Below are 19326 nucleotides of genomic sequence, written 5' to 3'. Positions count from 1 at the left end.
TTTTATATGTAAGAAATTAATTAAAATTTTGCAAATTAATTTATATATAAATAATAGGTTAAAACCAATTATAATCTTCATGATTTGATTTTCACAACGACTAAACGTCGTATTATTAAATAATACATGACCGAGAAATGGGTCACTTGGAATCGATGGTACAGATGGTGTATTATTCGTGACACTATTTTTGTACCGGGTTTCTAGTAGGGGCATCATTTCTCCTACAAAGCCAGGCACGTAGAATGTTTTTCTCATGATCTCATGACGACGCACCATGGAGACTCGTTTGGGTCGTGTTTGAGGGGGTAGACCATACCTCCACCTTCCATATATGTAATGACCGAGGTCTGCGAAAGACGAGAGAGAAAGAGAAAGAGAGAAAAGAGAAAGAGAGAGAAAGGCATCGAGAAAGGAGGGGAAATAAGAGACGAACATATGAAAACAGAGGTGGGAGCAGAAGATGTTGGAAGCGAGAGAGAGAGAGAGAGAGAGAGAGAAAGAGAGAAAGAAGAAGAAAGAGAAGGGCGCGCACGGATCCCGGGGTCCGGGAGTAGCGGGGCCTCACCCAGACGCGTGGGACCGACACCCACGATTCCCTGGCATCAACGTACCAACTCTCATCGCGTACACGCAGCACTTACATACATACAGCCGGCTTTTACGACGGGGGAGACAGCCTGTCGGAGTAATAAGAGGGGCCCTGGCCACGCGCGCCGTGCCCCGACCAACCACTTGCGTTCGAGAGTCGATCTCTCCCGACTTTCTGCGAGGTCGCACGCAGACGTTACTCTTTCGCCTCTGATCTTGCCGATGGGCGATACGATCTAGGGCCCGATCGTGAAACCGCAATCGGGGATCGATCACATTTGCGAGAAGTGCCTAGATACGGGACATTGTAAAAGACGAATGGTAGATAAGAGTTTGCGATGACGCAGCGAGAGGAGAATTTGGGAAAAAATCTACAAATATTACGACACAGTATTTTAATAAATTTATTCTTGGTAAAATGCTAAAAGTTTCTCTAATAAGCACGATAAACGTTTAAAAATGAGGTTTCATGTAGAACATGAATTTATAGATTAATCCCTGCATAAAAAAATTACCTGATATTAACGAAGCGACATTAATGAAGTTTGCACAAAAAATTTCTATTTTGTTATGCTTAATTAATGTAACGTTTAATTAATACTTTTATATTACCTAAAATCGTTTGAAATAAAATTCGAGTTTATCCAATCACCGTTCTATAATATAAAGATTTTCGATAGAATGAATAAGCTTATTATATATAGAGAAATAATTTTTCGAAGAAGTATTTCGTTCCACGCTGTTAAAGGGTAACACCCAAACTATATTGTGTGTTACGGTAACACGACTTATATTAGACAGCGAAGAACTAATTGTTCTCCGGGAAGTAGTCTATTAATGGTGAGATTATTCTTGATTCGTGGACGATTTATTATTCCACATCGAAAGCTGATCTCCGGCGTTCTACACGTGTTGCCTGTTGGCTCAGCGAGCTTTCTGATAGGGAAGACAGATCGCCTGGCTGGAATTGGACGTGGATCCGCAGGAAGCGAGTAGGAGGGTAAGCGATGTTGCACTCTCTCGTCGGAACGTAATAAGTGCGCAAAGTGACGTGTCTTCCGCGAAAGGTGCAGTGAATAATTGCACTTGAAAGACGCGTCGTTTAATTTTGGAAATGGCTCATTATGCGCTTGGGCCACGTGGGCATGATGCTGATGCGAAGAGGCATCGGTTGCTTTACGATATTTCATCGAACGTAAATAACAAAAATAATTTTGCAATAAACCAAATATTGAAGAAAGCGATAGCGAGCTTTTAAGGGAAGTAAACCTATTAGAAAGACGTTTTGGAAGATTAATATAACACAAGAGTTTTTGGTAATTTATCAGATTTCTTAAGCAAGTATTTAAATGATTTGGATGTACCTAATTTTAGGTACATTTTAGGTACAGATTATTATTTTTGTTTAAGGGAACTTTGTTTCTTTAATAACTATTTTATGACGTCTCTCTCTCTCTCGTGACAATTTTACATATGATAGTTTAGAATTAGAATTCTAAATTAGAATTATGCTTTTCTTTTAATAGGTAATGCTATTAAAGAAATTTGTTTAATTATGCATTTCGAGAAGTTAAATATGCATTCTATATTTTCTAGTTAATTTTTCACACGAATTTTATTTTAACAGATATGTACATAATTGAAGCTTTATCAGAAATTTCAGTGAAAGAGAAATCAAAATATGTAATTTCTAAGATAGAGATGTAGTCATATGCTTGTCTCAAAGATGCTTTGCATGTCTCAGTGGATGCCGAATTAAGGTGAAACCGCGAATGGCTATTAAATCAGTTATGGGTTCATTAGATTGTACCCACATTTACTTGGATAACCGTGGTAATTCTGGAGCTAATACATGCAAAACAGATGTATGTAAATTATTATTCGATTTGTTATATTATCTCTCATGCAACATTTTCAAAAGTGGCTTCATATTTATTATGAATATTACCGAAAATGAGACAGATCTAGAACACCTTATTTATACAAAAGCTGCAGATACTCCAAGAATAACATATGTAGTTTCATTTTAAATAACGAAAAGCGAGCGATATATGCAGGTTTTACCATGGTTCGGAGCTTCTCTATCAGTATAACATTCCCTGAAGAATGTCTTTTTAATGATGTCGTGTCGATACGGACACAGTATTATGTAGTCCATCACAAAGCACAATTATCCTGTTCGATGAACGTGTCGATAAAAACGTAACATTAATCATCGCCCGTTCCACGTATTCAGTCGCGCTCATAAAGTTCTCCTTGTAGGATTTTGTTCCTAAACGCGTCAAAGCGATTGATCTTAATTCCATTCTCTACCGTTCGGTCCTTATCGAGACTCGAGTATCTCCGAGGCGGTAAGAGGAGTGTCTCGTAATCATCTGAACAACTAAATCCTTGTAGGGCTAAATTTTATCGTCTGTCCGCACCGGGACTTATCCCCTTCGTATTGGCGTAATAATAAATGATTATCCAGAATATATTATACGAAGTTTATAGTTTGGAACTACAACATGCAAAATTATTTTGTTATTTTTAAAGGTTTTAAAAAACAACTGATAAAAAAGAGAGAGAGAGAGAGAGAGATGAAGGCTTTTAAAAATAATAATTAATACAATTAATATAATATTAGTATTATATAATGTAACAATAATTAACTTAATTAATTATTGTGTGGAGTATATCTTTTATTAATCATACATATAGAATCCAATCTTTAGTATACATAATAGAATGGTATTCCGTTTAATTAAAAATCAATTTGATTCAAGTCTAATTGTAGGTTTGATTAACTTAATAGTTAACACTAGTTAATTAAATTATGAAAAGAGCTCGCTACAAAAATTTTGATCAAGCCGGTCGAGAGAAAGTGCGCTATTATTAGCACACTTTTGTGTAATGTTTCTTCCTTTTATATTCAAGTCGTGGAATGACGCTGCTTGTTTTAACTCTATGGGTGTGGTTATAAAAAGATTAGTATTATTGCGACAGTGTGAAAAATGTAGCCAGCTTTAAAACGAAAATATTTTGTGAGTTGCTTGATGTGAGTGTAAGTCGGAAGCCCGAGCAGCATACCGAATCAACATTTCACAGCAAAAGAAAGGAAGAAAGTCCTGTCATCGAACCGATCATAAATCATAATTAAACGTCAAAGAAGTGTCCTGTGGCCAGGGCCTATAACTCGTCCGGCTGACTCCAAAAAGCAGCTGACCCGCTCGCCACACCTCCGCAGTCATGTTTATACTTCATTACTATTCTAACGCTGACTCTAAATCACAATCTCGGCCTTTAAACGCCTTACTTCTCGATTCGCGACTGTGCCGCGATTAGATATTTTGATTTTATTCTTCGCAGATCGTGATGCATGTCTTGCATACTTATAACCTGAATAGAATGCATAATGATATTCGAGAAAATGTTGTGGCAATATTGATCTGTCGATCTCCGAAGAAACGATAATAAGATATATATATATTCACTAAAAGATATTCACTAAAAAAACCGAAGATAAATAGTTAAGTATTGTAGATTCGTGACTATATATATACTAATACGTGAATAATATTTGACTAGCTATTAATTATTGTCATATCTCAATCGAATTCTTAACTGATTCACTTTGAATAATCAAGCCGTTAAAAATACATTGCTGCAATAAACGTGTAATCGGCGTATTTCAAGGCCGGTCGCGGACCCAACAATCGTGTGGCCCAGTCGACCGAGGGGCCTGATTCACGTCAGTAGATCCCGCGGTCAGATTATTCATGCTGCTCGCTTCACCCGAAGAAGCATCTCGATACCACGTTAATAAATCTGCCTAATACAAGGGGCGCGGCAATGCAAGTAAGGCTCTTGTCACACTGTTGCATGCCAGAAAAACATGTGTTCTATCGCGTCGGTTTGCATAAATCTCACCCCGCATTGTCGAAAAAAATCACCCCTGCAAATCAACTTATCCTGTATTATACGAGAATTCATTTTTTTTCGGTTGTCTCACTTAAATACGAATCTTACTTGCCTAAATCACATTTATCTATATCCATGATTTATGAGATCATTTAATGATATGTACGTACTATTATATATAGACTTCTGAAATGCAAGTTTGCATGCAATGCTCTCTGAATTATTTGCGACAAGTTTTTAGACGTCTCGTAAAAATTCGCGAGAGAATATGGGTAAATTACGATCTTTTTACTGTACTCTCTAAATCTGAATCAGTGAATAGTCACTGATATCAGTATTATGTAATGTAGATTTTGCTTGCTTAGGATAGTTTCTATTCAATCAATTTTAAATTGCACCATCCAATTATTGGATACTTTATACAGCTGCTCATATACAAGCAGAGTGTCTCGGAGGTCTCGAATATAGGCTACTATTTCTTCACGAGTCAGCTGATTTATCCCAATAGAATAGAAGTTCTGAAGCCCCTCTCACGAAATTATATTGCACTACCGGGCGCTATTAATTGCTCGATTCTGGAATAAATTACGACCAATTAACGAGCTTTATCCGATTCGCTGCCGTAGAAATACCGCGAAATCTTCTACATCATTGATTATCTTTCTCTCTCTCTCTCTCATTCCCCTTTCTTTATCATTTCCTTTTCTGGCGTCGTAAAGCTGTCAGCTGGACAAGATCTTGCTGCGTCTCGTTGCCGAAGATGCGCCTCAGCGGTGCAGCGGCTCGAATTTCTGGTTCTCCATTGTGCACACTCTTGCGCGCCCATCTCGCTCTTGCCTTTGTCTTTGTCCTGTCCCTCCTCCACCCCCTCCCGCCTTCTCTCGCTTTCGAAGGATTCTATAAAGGCTAGATTGTAAGCGAGACGGTTCTCTTGTATCAAGTTGTTCTTCCAAGCGTGGGAGTGCCGCCGCCGCCGTGTTTCGTTTGCTTTTATCCTAGGACAGTGTTTCCCAAAGTGTAAAGCCCCCGGCTGGTGTCCTTTTGAGGTCGTCTCTTGATTATGCTATTCCTCTATCTCGAAAAAAACGGCGCTGATCAAGTTTCAGAGACGGTGACATCACATGAACAGACAGATATGAATAAACAGGTGGAATTTATTTTCCAATCAGATTTCCAATTTTTAAAAATGGAAATTTAAACATTCAATTCACATTGAATCGATATAAGTTTCTGAAGAGATGATATTATGGGTCACATTTTATGCATACATATTTCATCTTTGCAATTTTTATTTTAAAATGGAGTATTTCATTTTTCATGACTTTTGATATAATATAAGTCTTATTTCTGCGCGTTTCTTTGGAACTCACATAATAATCTCATTTTCTATCAGACATACTTCCTTTGTATGTGAGATTTGTTCGATAGGTCGAAAGTTACTTTCCCATATATGAGATTTTACGAAGTCAAGGAAAAGTAAGCTTTCTATACGAAAGAGAATCACAATCAATAGAGCATGTTATTCTACAATACGTGCGCTTTCATTGTTGACTTGAAGGGAATAATAACGCTCCCGATATATTCATTTTTCGTTTGAAACATAGAATATATATAGAGAGAGAGAATCACGATTTAATTTTTAAATAGATTAAATGTACCGAAAATCTAACAATATAAGTTTGCAAGTTTGGGAAGCACTGTGGCTTAGAAAAGACAGAGTGGAATTTTTCTTTTTCTTTCGCGCGGCAACAATGATACGGAGTTTCAGTGGATGCGATTTTTATCGTGAGAGAGAATAAACTTTCGGCGGAATGCGCAGTCGTGTAGTCACCGCGGTGAAAAGGGTACAGTCGCCAAAAACCGATCGATTATCCGATGATACTTCGGGCACTGCACACTTCTTTCCTTTTTTTCTGCTTAACAATTTGAGTTCAATCGTCCATCTCGATTATTTCTCGTTACTTTCTCGTGGTGGCTTCTTCTTTGACGCTTCCAGTTCTAGTTGCTTTAGGCTACCGCCTTCCTCGTTCTTCTCTTTTCCCCTATCTTCTCGATTTATTGGCAAACCTTGAAGGATCTCGTTCGATACTTAAACGTTACTTATCTACGTTCCCGAAATATCCTAAGGCATAACGTATTTCTAAAAATCAATTTCGCAGTCGCTTCCGGGCAATGCGATCGTTTATGCATCTGATTTCTTCTTCCTCTTCTTCGCGACGGTAGAACGGAGCGAGTCGCTCGTTTTTCGGCTTCGACTTTCGTCCTGTTGGAACGTACAGCCTGTAATCTGCGCGCTCAAAGACGGGTAGGTTTCTCGCACGATGGCCAATAAATATTGCGCCCACTCCTCTTATTAGCGCGATCCACCATTCCCCGGGTTCTTCGCGTCTCGAAGCGAGATTACCACGTTGCCGTCTTAACGCCACGAACCGCGAAAGCTATGGAGTGGTATCGAAAAGTACTGGAATCCTGCAACACGTTGCTCCTCGAAAGCAAACAGGATGTAAGTTATGGTTATTACAGCGAAATTATTTTTCAGTCAGTTATCGTACAAATACTTTAGTATACATATATGTGGGTGCGTGTAATTATAACACTGCATACGCTAAAATTTTTTCTCAATTGAGAGGACATTTTTAACATTGAGGATATTTTTCGTGTTTCACTTTACGGTCGAACGTATTTAGTGCGGAATATTATTTAATCAATAAATAAGCTTTAATTTCGTGGAGGAATAATATTTCCTCCTTTAATATAAAGACGTACTTTATATTCGACTTTCGTCCTATATAATTCTGTATTTTCAATTACTCCAATCTTGAAGATGCTGTTTTATTATTTTTCAAAACATTAACGGTACAATTTTTCATATTTTCCGGTTCCTCGAATTAATGATGTTCAGGCTGCTTTATATACCTTTGCATTTTGAATTACTTGTTCTCAAGGTCCACGCATCCATTTATTTGCAATTAGCGCAATTATCGATGTCGAAGCTCCGTTTTACATACGTTGTTTATCGGCTTTACGCTGTGCTGGGGAAAGATAAGCGTGATTTTGTTAGCGCGTCGGAGCGGGTAAATGGTGCTCGTGCGACGAATATCGAACAACTCGAAACAGCGTGACGCCGCTGCGAAGAGGCCGCTGGATCGAGAAGGTGAGATTGTAAGAGAAAGAGGAAGAAAGAGGAAGAGAGAGAAACAGAGAGAAACAGAGAGAGAGAGAGAGAGAGAGAGAGAGAGAGAGAGAGAGAGAGAGAGAGAGAGAGAGAGAGAGAGAGAGAGAGAGAGAGAGAGAGAGAGAGAGAGAGAGAGAGAAAGTGAATAAATAAAGAGGAGCACAACGTCGTTCGCAATATGATTAATGTGGCCGATCGAGAGAGGAACAGAACCAGTCGGTCCGGAACGAAAGCCGCCTTCGGGTTAACTCTTCAAGGATCGGTGGCTCCACTTCCCCATGGGAGGAGACGGAGGGATCCATCGATCGGGCGCCATCCAGTCAGCTTCTCGATTCTGCTTGAGAGAAGCGTATCCTGCGCGTATCATGATACACATCTCGCAGCACTAATAAGCTATTTCAATGAAGATGCGTCCGTCATGCGGGATAGAAGTCAGATAAATTGAACCTTTATTCTGGAATAAGATGCTGCTTTGATCGAAGAAAAAGGCGAGAATTTCGTTAAAATAATCGTGTAATAAATATCGAGTGTCAATCAATTAATCAGGTAAAGTTAAAATATTTGATATTAATTCTACATATCCGAGACTACTATCCTTACGATAATCATTAATAATATAATAATCTTTGTACAAAAAGTAGGTGTAAGGTGCAATCATCGTTTCCCGTCAAATCAATTTGATTAGTATCACATCGTATTAGGAACCGCTTTGTACATATGCTTCGGAACTTGATAAAAGTATCGAAATACACATTCCCATGAACGGCTTTAATTTATCTTTTTGTCTATTAAACGGTTCTCTTCAATTTTGTCCCATCTTCACCCCGGCTAGCAGCCTGCTGTGAACCGGTTTCTTTTTCGTATCGGTTTCGTCGAAGAGAGTCAACTTCTTCGGGGCTTCCATATCTCACCGTTCGACCGGGGCCGGCCTTTATTTCTTCACACCATCTTTCCATCTCCCATTCTCTTCTCCTGATCTTGGTCGTTCTGGATGCCCCGATCGTTTGTTCGCGTCATTAGAGGCTCGCGTGCGGCAATTTGCCACGCCCAGATACAAGAATTCGCACCTCCGGAACGCGGTCGACCAGCGAAAAAAGGAGGAACGCGCACGAGGCTTTTTCTTATCAATGCTCGAAGAGCACGTATGCCATTCCATTCTCGTCTCGTGCGAATTCGTTGACGACTTGTGAATTAATCTGACCCGTGTCGCCGATATAATACCCGCAAATCAATTTAAAATTGTTTTAAAAAAGTATACCTTGTTAGAGTATACCTTATTGTTATTTTATTACCTTAAGCGCTTAAATAAAGTATGAAAATCATTCTATTTTAGACTATTCTAACAATAAGCAAAAATGGCATGTTGCTAAATATTTGCTATTTATTTATTGTAAGTTAATAGAAAGAACAATTAAAAATCAAATTTTATTTTACGATGGTAATTATAGACGAATAGAAAAGAGATTTTTATTCATTAATTTAACTTGATTATCAAAAATACAAGAAGTCTTAAGAAACGTATCTTTATTTTGCTCAATTTATCTGCAATTATATACGCGAGAAATTAGTATAGAAATCATGGGGCTGTTGCTTTAAACGGCTGATTTATATTATATAGTCAATTTCGCTTAAGTATGCTCGAGTAAGCACTCGCGGTTTTGATTGTGCAAGCTTTGATCGTACGAGGATCAGAGAATATAGGTAATTGGAGTGAAAGTTCAGTCATTACGTAACGCTGTGCTTGATAACGTATTCCGGTAATCTGGGTAATCAGAAGTGATATTCTTCAGGGAACGGCAAATGAAGATTTTTATCAATCAATTTTTTTTACACACCAGAGATACGCGGTGATTTCTACGTCAGTTTATCTGTATTTTAACATCAACGTCGATCTCGACGTCGATTGATCGGCGTTACATTGTATCTTTAACAACTCGCTGAAACGCCGTTACACAACGCTGAATAATTTTCCACGATTTAATTACACGACGAAAATTCGCGATCGTAATCGCGATCCGTTCACTCGAGGACGCGGTAATTAAACGTAATGCGAAACGACAGGCATGGTGAATTTCGCATTTCACGCGAGTCCTGGCTCCGGCGTAGCGTTATTATCAATCAGCGTGTTGTCTTGTTTATCGATCGGAATAAAATGTCGAAAGGCTTATTCAAATGCGGCACTTTAGCACGCGGGTGAGATCGACGGGGGACGGATTCACGCGGAACGCTGCACTCAGCGTACCTGTCACTCCGCATTAACGTTCCGATCGCGCTGCGCGAGTTCCCGGACCCGCGAGTTTTCGTTTCGCGATTCAGATCGCGACCGGACAGGCGGTTAATTCGCCGCGAGTGAACTGATAGAGATGTTTGACGGGTCCGCATAATAAATCAGCATCGGGCGCAGGCTGATAACGGGGCTGCGCGCGTCGTCTCGTCCTTCCCTTGTCGCCCTGTAAAACATGCGTCCGTTCGCGCGAAACGGGTTTCGACCGACGCGAAAAATAGGAAAATCTCTTCCTTTTTTTTTCCACGGCGAAACGCGAGCCGAGCGACGAGGCCGTCAAAGCCAGGAATAGAGGTAGTCACCTCGTGACCATTAATTAATCTGCGAGCATTATCTGTCGCGGTTGCGTATCGCATGAGTCGTTTCGAATATCGACTTATCGACCCGCACGATTGAGTACTAATGTTGCGTTTGCGATGATTTCTTTGGAAATCTTTTTACGAATCGAAAGATAAGTGGTAATCTCTCTACTTGGATAGTCTAAAGAGAGAGACGTGAGAGAAGGGAAGAAGTATGGGATTTACGAGACACTCGCTGTGTTACATAACCATTTCTCTTTTTATTCATATTTTATATGTTCAGCTTCTATAGAAAGAATCGAATTCACTCGGATCCCCTTTTGTGAGAAGTCGTTTGACAAGGTAGACGATAGCGACAGGGAAACGCCGATATCAAACTCGCAAAAATCCGACGCGAAAAAGTCGTAAAAGTCGCCGATAAAACACGAAGGGGAGGAAGAAAAACGCGGGGCGCAAAGGTGCTCCTGGCATGCCAATAACCGAATATTTGTCGAGAACAAATTTGTGGAGATCCCAAATTTCGCGAGGGTGTCCCGCCTCCGCTTCGTTTCTGAACGTTTAAGGGTGTATCGACAAATATTTGCGCGCGAAAGCGGCAAGGTACTCCAAGTAAACTGAACGAGGTATCGCGGAATCGATAGGCAAGAAAGAAAGAAAAGAAAGGCAAGGAAAAGAAAGGAACATGAACGATCGCATTGCTTGTGCATATAAATTAACTATTGTTGACAATAAATCCGTTAGACCGAAATATAAAAATCTGCATCACGAAACGGATAGTCTACGAATCATATCGACAATATATTCAATATTTTTTCTCTTCACACTTAAAGATGTCAGATGCATGTTTTTTTCATTCGAGAAAATTACAATTTTAATAAGCAGATCTATGTAATTTAAAGTCAAACGTCTAGCGTCATTTAATATTTGCATAAGTAATAATTATCCAATCAGAATTATCCAATATCGTTTTTTTAATTTATAAAGCGTTCTCGAGTGTTTTAAATAATTTATGCTTCTCAATGTCAATATCAGAATGTGCTTAAATAAATATTAGGAACAGAAAACGGCGCATAATTTAAAAGCAGTTTAAATATGAAAATTACTTTTTTCAACTCACTTATTTATGCTCAAGATAGTTCAGGATGCAGAGAACTGGCCCACGCAAAAGTTCCAAAAATATCCCTCAAGTGTCCTCAAGCAGAAACGACCCGTGGAAAAAAATTCACATTTCTTTTGGTGAAGTGAAGGAGTTGAAATAGCGTGCTCGTTAACTTTCAACGATCGTATGCAAATCTCTTCGCTCTGCTTGTACTTCTCATTTGCGAACTCCCTATACTCGGCAAAACTCTTCGGTGTAAATCTATCATATTCCAATAGGAATTTCTACAAACTGTTGCTCCAATGCTGAAGTCATGCTAAATATAATAATTACCTGAAAAATAATATCCTAGAAAAATGTAAAAAAGATGCCTTTTACATTCGTTATATACTTCATAAATATTCGTGGTATCACGCTGCATAGACGGGTCTCTCTTTTTTGACGAAAAATTATTTTCTAGAAATATATGGCACTTGTGCAGAGGTGCTTCTCCACACGTCAGCTCTTTATTTATTATCACGTTATCGTGTTTCGTGCCCGTACCCCAACGCCCCGCGCTCGCACTTGTTGCACGCGGAAGCGATTCGAGACGATTGAAATATCATGTTCGGCTTTACGGTGGCGTTAAAATCACGGCCGGCCGCGGGTAATTGTACTTAATTGCGCGTCGCCGGATAAATTCCGCGCGCCGGATCCCGCGAGCGCTCGCTTCGCAATCGGGAACACCTGCGGCGAGATCTCTATAAAGTCGTGTCACCCCGAGGAAAAACACGATCGTAGAGTCCCGGATAGTCCCCGAGTGTTGTATCCTTGTCTTCCTTTTTCGAAAGACGAGAATATTAACTGCCGTTCCGCCACTTTCCTACGTTCCCGGGAGCTATCCTAGGGGAAGAACGATTATCCTGTCGACTGTAACAAACGTTCGCGATCGAAGACCGACCGTGTAGACGGTGCAGAATCGCGGTGTCACTCGATATTCAATCTCGAATAGACTCACTCGCCCGTAGGTGTCGCAATCCGGTAGTATTGATAACCAAGTCGATGCAATGCAGTTGTATTCCGTTAGCGATGACAAAACGTTCGATCGAACGATCCTCTTGTTCGAGCAAGGTCTTCTCTTGAGTGAAAAAATGAGAAAAGATACTTTGTACAGTATATATAAACTTATGTAGCGAATTTTATACTAAAAATATAATGGTTGTTTCAAAGTTGAGATCTCGTGTGCTTTGAATGTGTTTATACCGATTGAAAACTAAAGATGTTTAGCGAATTAATAAATTTTAAAAGTGCCAGCAGGTAAAACAAAATATGTTACCATTTTTTCACATAATTTCAAGTAAATTCCGGTAAAAATTTAATCTGAAGGTAATCGTCGATTGCGTTTGGATCAACTTGATCTAAATGTAGCTCAACTTCGATCAACAATACCACGGTTTTGAAAGCCCATGTTTTATTTGACGAGAGCATCGATTCTTTTGTATTTGACAAGAGCTTCGGTTCTTTTTGTAAAGTCATCGGAATAACCGCTGTGTTTTTAATACTGCTCTATTCGCGGTAGGTCCATTGCTCCCTCCATCGCATCGTGGACTATTCTGACTTGCGTTCGGCTCGTACATAGTCGTAAATTTTTGAGTATGGGCGACCGTGGGTCGCTAGATGACTCATTTACGGTCATCACAAACGCGCGGTTTACGCGGCCATATCTCTCCGATCCGGCGTACACCACAAATACGCGTAACCATAAAGCTTTAACCGGGCGGTTGTAATCGTGTCTCTCTTTTTTTTTTCACACAGTACTCATGTCAGAACGCTAATCGTTTCCAGACTTCAGCATCCACGAATCTGTTGTGACAACTGTGATCGAGATCGTTATCTACGGTTGTATCTATGATGAAGCCTTGATGATATGGCAATCACGAAAGTAATGCTTGAACATTATGAAGAACGTAGACAAAAAATGTAACACTGCAACGGTGTCTCTTAATTGAGTTTGACTTTCGCGATCAGTTATTAGTTGCAGAAATTATTTTAGCAATTGTTATCATATGAAATCATTACTGTTCAGTAAAAATCATTCATTCTTATTACATACATAGGTATGTAATGTAAAATACAGCTTTATAAAATATATATATTTAATGATCTCTAATTACTCCAACTTTATAAGTGTTTGGATCTCGTTCTATGAAATTCTTTTATTTCCAATCACTATTTGGTCGCAGTGTGTAGTTCAGGGGTCTCTGAAATTTATAATGTATTTAATTTACCTGCTTTTAGGGAAATTGTTCTGTATATTAGAGAATTAAATTCACGCGTCGAAAAGGCAAAGAGATTCTCTTTAAGACACCCTGTAGGTGAATACAACGCTCGTCGGTGCCATCACGGAGGCATCGCTGTGCGTGGAAGCCCTAAAGAGGCGAGGGGTCCCGAGAGGAGTAGACGAAGAAACCCGTTCGGTCGCGTGGCGCACGCCCACGCGTTGCGCGTGTGTACGCCGCCTTATGCCGCCTCTCTCTCCTGAATACTCCTCGCAATCTCCTCAAAAGATCCCAAGTTCTTCTTACTCTAACGGATCTATTTCATTCCTCGAAAATATTCGAAACGTACATTGAAAAGAAAAATCTGTTTAAATCTTAAGAATCTCCTTATATCTTAAGCATTTCCTTCTAAAAAAGCTTAAATTAATTTATCTAAACGAAATTTATCTAAATATTTTAAAAAATAACAAAATAAAATATTGTACAGAACTTTAATAAATAAGCTTTTAGTGTTAAAAGTGATAATTGATTAACAATAAGAAGCGACGGCGATGTATCGATCATTTGTTCTTCGTCTACTTCGCGATGTCATGTCGTTTTATTTCGCCTCGATGATGGGTCTTATTATTCTCTTCGGCTCGACTAACATATTGACAGATGGACGCTTGCATTTCGTGGACGTTCGTTCGCTGAGGCGTGACAATATAGTAGGCGATATCTGTCGTAATGCTATGTGCACTGCGTGGACATCTTCATTTTACTCTTCAATGCGGTTTGATCAGACGCAAGAGCAAATATGTGACAATGTAAAAATGCAAATTAATATATGTCACGAAATATTAGAAATACTTTTGCAATATCTGCATATACTGGATACGCGCGCGCGATACGTATTAATATCATGTCTGCATAAGTGATAATTAATTATCTGACACAATCGGACATAATATTTAATGAAAAAAAAACAAATTAGTAAAAAATATTTATTTATATATGTATTTAGATTTTTATATAAAAAGTGTAGAAGTACGCAACTAGTTGCATTATAATTGGGAGGGTATAGCAATTTTATTGGCAGCTCGCTGCACCGTTGCTGCAATATACGACGATAGCAACATGCAATTATTTCCGTCGCGTTCGACACTTGCAGACAACGTGGCTCTATTCTCTCTCCGCGTGACATTTACCGCTGGAATTCATCGTTTCCCAATACGGAATCAAACGATATCGCCTTATGAGCCCCACTGACACGGGGAGAATATTCAATCATCCAGTTTTTTTAAGACCCGCAATCGGAATTATAAAAGTGTAAAAAATATTTTACTAAAAAATATTTGAATATATTTAGAAATTAATTGAGATTTGTAGAATATTTTACATTTCTTGATATTATTTTTATAAATAAATTTCACTTCAGAACATTATTCTCTCATTACGTAAAAAAATAATCAAACATAGCGTATAAAATCCTTTCCAATTCAATAAAATCAATTAGATAAGCTTTTAACACATACAAATACATTTCTTAATTCATTTATATTGAATTATTATAGAATTATAAAATATTATCTCTCCAAATCTTGCGCATACACATACAGGTTTGTCAAATATTTTGTTCAGGGAGTTACAAATTGGCAACAGTAGGTCTATTATGCGATAATTCTACGCATTAAACTCCTAGGTCTTCGTGCTCCATATAGAAGAAAAGCAACAGACGACGATTACCGCGACGGCAATAAAATCGGGCGATATGCGCGTCGTACGGTTCACCGGGACGATCATTTTCGCGGTGCTGATATATACCGGTACGCTTTACTACCATGGTAGCGATATTATAGCTTATAAATTCCTGCATGTCCCGTCACTGTGCTCCCCGGGATATAAATGGGGCACTTAACCGAGATGTCGTTCGCACGTAATGACGCCTTCAAAGCTTACCTACCGGAACACAGTCTCTCGAACGTGTCACTTAAGGACTGACGTCGATTTTCCCACAGTCAAGTCCGTACCGAATCGGGAGATAGTTCATCCTCAACCCTTAGGTCTCGTGTGGCCGATGGGGTCACGGTGCGAGGCCGAGCATTTGCTAATCCTCTTTAGGACATCTTTAGAGACGTTATCACATCCTAGAAAATAAACCACGGAAATAAAGTAATTACAAAACCTGAAACATTCTCTTTCGTTCGCCAATTTATTCAAAATCACGGTAGATAAATGCTATCCGTGATTCACATACGAAAATGATGTAGGTAATCGTTGAATTCCTTGTAATAATATTTTATGAAAATTGCCTCGGCGTTAAGTTAAAACTGATGCGACGCTCGGAGCACGCGAGTGTCGATTTTACGACAACCAGGAAGGTGAAACACGCTTTTGTCGAGCACGTGCGTTCAGATTATAATTTCCGGAAGCAAAGGACCTAGATGGCAACGCGAAGGCACCGCGAAGGATGACACGAGAGGACGGCGAACACGAGGAAGAAAGCGAGAAGCGGCTTATACACGCTCCGTTATCCGAGTTCTGACCGTAGAAGACAGCGGGAATTACGGCGTTCAGTTTTGTATGCTCACGTTCAGCACCGGGGTTCCCATCGGAAAATTTTTTCTCCTGGCTTTCCCCCACGTTCCCTGGTCCCGTCATGCGCCCACCGCGGCCGGTCTTTTATGTCCTTTTATTCTCCCTTTTCTCTCAAGCCTCTCCACCCACGAGCGATTTACGAGCCGGGTGAAAGACACGCGCCCGCCCGTTTTATACCGCGACCGGTCGAGTGGGCACGACACTCCGCTTTACATACGGAATTTCTCGATCGCTGCGCCTCGATTCTGATCCGCCGAGGATTAGGGATACTTATGATACTTCGATACTACCGGAGAAAACATCTGGGAGGGAAAATTGGCTAATCTAGCGCGAAATAGCGCACATGTGCGATGATAAGCTCAAGTATTAAAGCTGACGTATGCGTATACAAGACGTCCCAGATTTGCCTTTATCAACGTATTATTTTCGAAATATACTTTTCATTTACGAGACGAGTTGTTTCTGTGACTGTCTAATATTCATATTGTCGATTACATCTCGAAGCAAGACATAAATTAGGATTTTGTTAAACTAAAATTACTTAGCGCTCGTTAAAGAATGAGAGGATTTATTTTCTGTTTTACGTACCCCATGAAGCTTAATTTAGCGAAATTATTCATCAAGTTATTCCATTTAATTCTAGCGACGGAAAGCGTAATATAGAGAGACGGGTAGAAGAAAAGTAATATACTGTGCGTCGTTCTTCAAATGTCAGGACTTTGTGCTTAAATGTGACCTGAAAGGACGTGAATTTATGGATTAACGGATTTATAGATCCAACCGAGGCACATCTAGCAATCTATTAACCGATAAATCATCTATAAAACTAGCAATCTACAGATTTATGTATCCGTAGAATCTGGCAGTCTATGGATCCATAGATTTATGAATTTACGGGGATACACACGGATCGAATATATAAGCAACCTGTTGCTGTATAAAGTATCAGTAAATTTAATAGTTCACACTTTTAATGGATGGCAAACCATTAAAACTTTAACTACAAAAATATCTTTCATTTTATATATAGCGTTTTATTAATTTTGTTTCCTTACACTGGATCCTATTTTCATAAATCTCTGTTTCTTTTTATCGAGAAAGAACGGACAGAGGAGGAAGAATCGATTAATTAATAAGTCATAAAAGTAACTGCTCTTTACCTTTGTGCACTATCTTTTATTCGCCTGCACGCCTTTGGCACGATTCATCTCCGTAAGTTTCGTCGGTGCGGACCGAATCCCGGGGATTCATGACCTATCCAGAAATTATTCGCGGTTGCGATCGTATCTGCCGCTCCCGGGAAATTTACGGGGCGATCACGAGCGCGCTCGGGCTTGAATGTCTTCATCGCACAGGAAGCTGACTCGCTGGTCCACAGTACCGTGCTTGATCCTCGTAACGCAACGATGCCTTCATCCTTGACACGTGTTTACTCTCGTATTTACCTGAAACGTAAAACATAGTCAATCAAATGGTTCGAGATTCATTTCGAAAGTATATAAGTTGAAAGTAATTAGAGATCGTCCTTCAATCTTTTGAAGGCAATTAAATGTTCAATTAACAATTACAGCGAAGTTCAATATTTTGATAGCTACGCGATATTAATCAGATTATTGTGAATTTTAAACAAGGAATATCAATCTGAATATCTGGTTAAAACTTTTATTCTTTAAAATTATTCTTGATAATAAAAATTCTAGTGATAGTTAAAAAGAGTTTAATTTGCAAAATATTACAATTTTTTTTTATTTGTCTGATTTCAAGTATTATTGTCAAGTAGTCGCGATTTTACATAATATATGATCGTTCTGTTGCTTTATCCCTAAAAGCAAGTACATAAAATATGTACTTATTCTTTATAAGAACAGCGTCGCTTCATATTTGAGCGTGGGAATAAGCTCTCCAGGTTGCGAGAAGCTGTTTACCTCCTCGAGCGTTTAATTTTATGCTCTCGTACCGCGAGAAGAATTAAGGGCTCCGGGATACCTCCTGGACGCTTTCTGCGCGCCGCAAGGATTGCAATAAATTCCGATGCAGAAGGACGACTTTCTCCACGGGGGTACGCGTAGGTGGTTGTCGAATATTGCTTCGATACTGGTTCCGAACGGGTAGGAAGCGTTCGTTTCGAGCGCGAGTCTTGATTTAAATTCTCTCGTACAATGGCATCGCGGCGCTCTTCACAATACCACTCTCCCACACCTTGTATTTATGAAGGCATGGACACTTGTATCAAGACTGGGAGGCATTTGCATACGTGCATCGCGTAAATTTGTTGTGCTCGGAAAGTTTTAGGGTGGACCGTGAATTAAAAGAAGAAACATAAGATTCGGTCAAATGTTTAATGTTTACTGTTTACTCGCTTCACAATAATTACTAGTTTAGCGTGACGCCGCCTAACAAAGTAGATTCGCAGAAGTAACAAAATTTCTATCAAAATTTCTTACATCGTCGTGCAGGAAAATGAACAGAAAGAAGTTGGAGAGATAAAAGTTTTAATGGATTAATATTTCTCTCTCGAGAGAGAGAGGATTGGATAATAAGGGCATGATAATCAGGCTCTGTATTTTAGGATTATTACTCCAGTAACGTCTTTGATCTGATCTTCGATGATTGGTACATACCTAACAGCAGAAACGATAGTTTCCAATTACTTTCTTATCTCTCGTCATGATATATACTTTTATAATATCTTTATCGCGCGTACACTTTACTCCAAATTGAGCGTGCAGTTATTCGCGTATCGGTATTGCCGTTTCTTCGTATGCCACGCGATACAAATTATTCGTGCACCGGCCGCGAAGCGGCCCCGAAGAATCTCGCGGCCGGGTCCGCGAGGAACGGGCCCCGGGCCGTCTTCCGGGCGCCGTGAGCCGCAAATCAGATAATTTCGCGGGCCAATTACGTTATCGCGCACGGTACGGCGTAGAACGAGAGACGACGTGAGCGAGGCGAGCTGATACGGAACGAGAAAGAAGCCGGGGGTCAAGAAAGGGTCTGAAAACTTCATCAGGCGGCGCGCGAAGAAGCGTCAGTACAGTACACGCCGCGGATAGTCCCGGCGTAATAGAGCCGTGTACTCGGCGGGGACATTATCTGATAGGAGGATTTGCGTTCTCTTACCTGATGGCTCTTTGCTATAAATA

General features: G+C 39.7%; 1 long non-coding RNA gene across 1 annotated transcript in view; it reads right to left on the bottom strand.

Moving 5' to 3' along the window:
• LOC143896331 (uncharacterized) overlaps nucleotides 1–19326 on the bottom strand; it is a 254905-nt gene that overhangs the window by 13270 nt on the left and 222309 nt on the right. The window contains exons 4-5 of the long non-coding RNA XR_013256615.1: nucleotides 17344–17628; nucleotides 15549–15732 (exon numbers count right to left, since the gene is read on the bottom strand). This is a non-coding gene — a long non-coding RNA (uncharacterized LOC143896331). The remainder of the gene's footprint in view (nucleotides 1–15548; nucleotides 15733–17343; nucleotides 17629–19326) is intronic.

Source organism: Temnothorax americanus, unplaced genomic scaffold (assembly GCF_048541705.1).
Source record: "Temnothorax americanus isolate GAGA-0224 unplaced genomic scaffold, ASM4854170v1 Scaffold18, whole genome shotgun sequence".
Lineage (NCBI taxonomy): Eukaryota > Metazoa > Arthropoda > Insecta > Hymenoptera > Formicidae > Temnothorax > Temnothorax americanus.
Note: the sequence above shows the minus strand (reverse complement) of the source record. Positions and strands in the feature narration are given on the sequence as shown.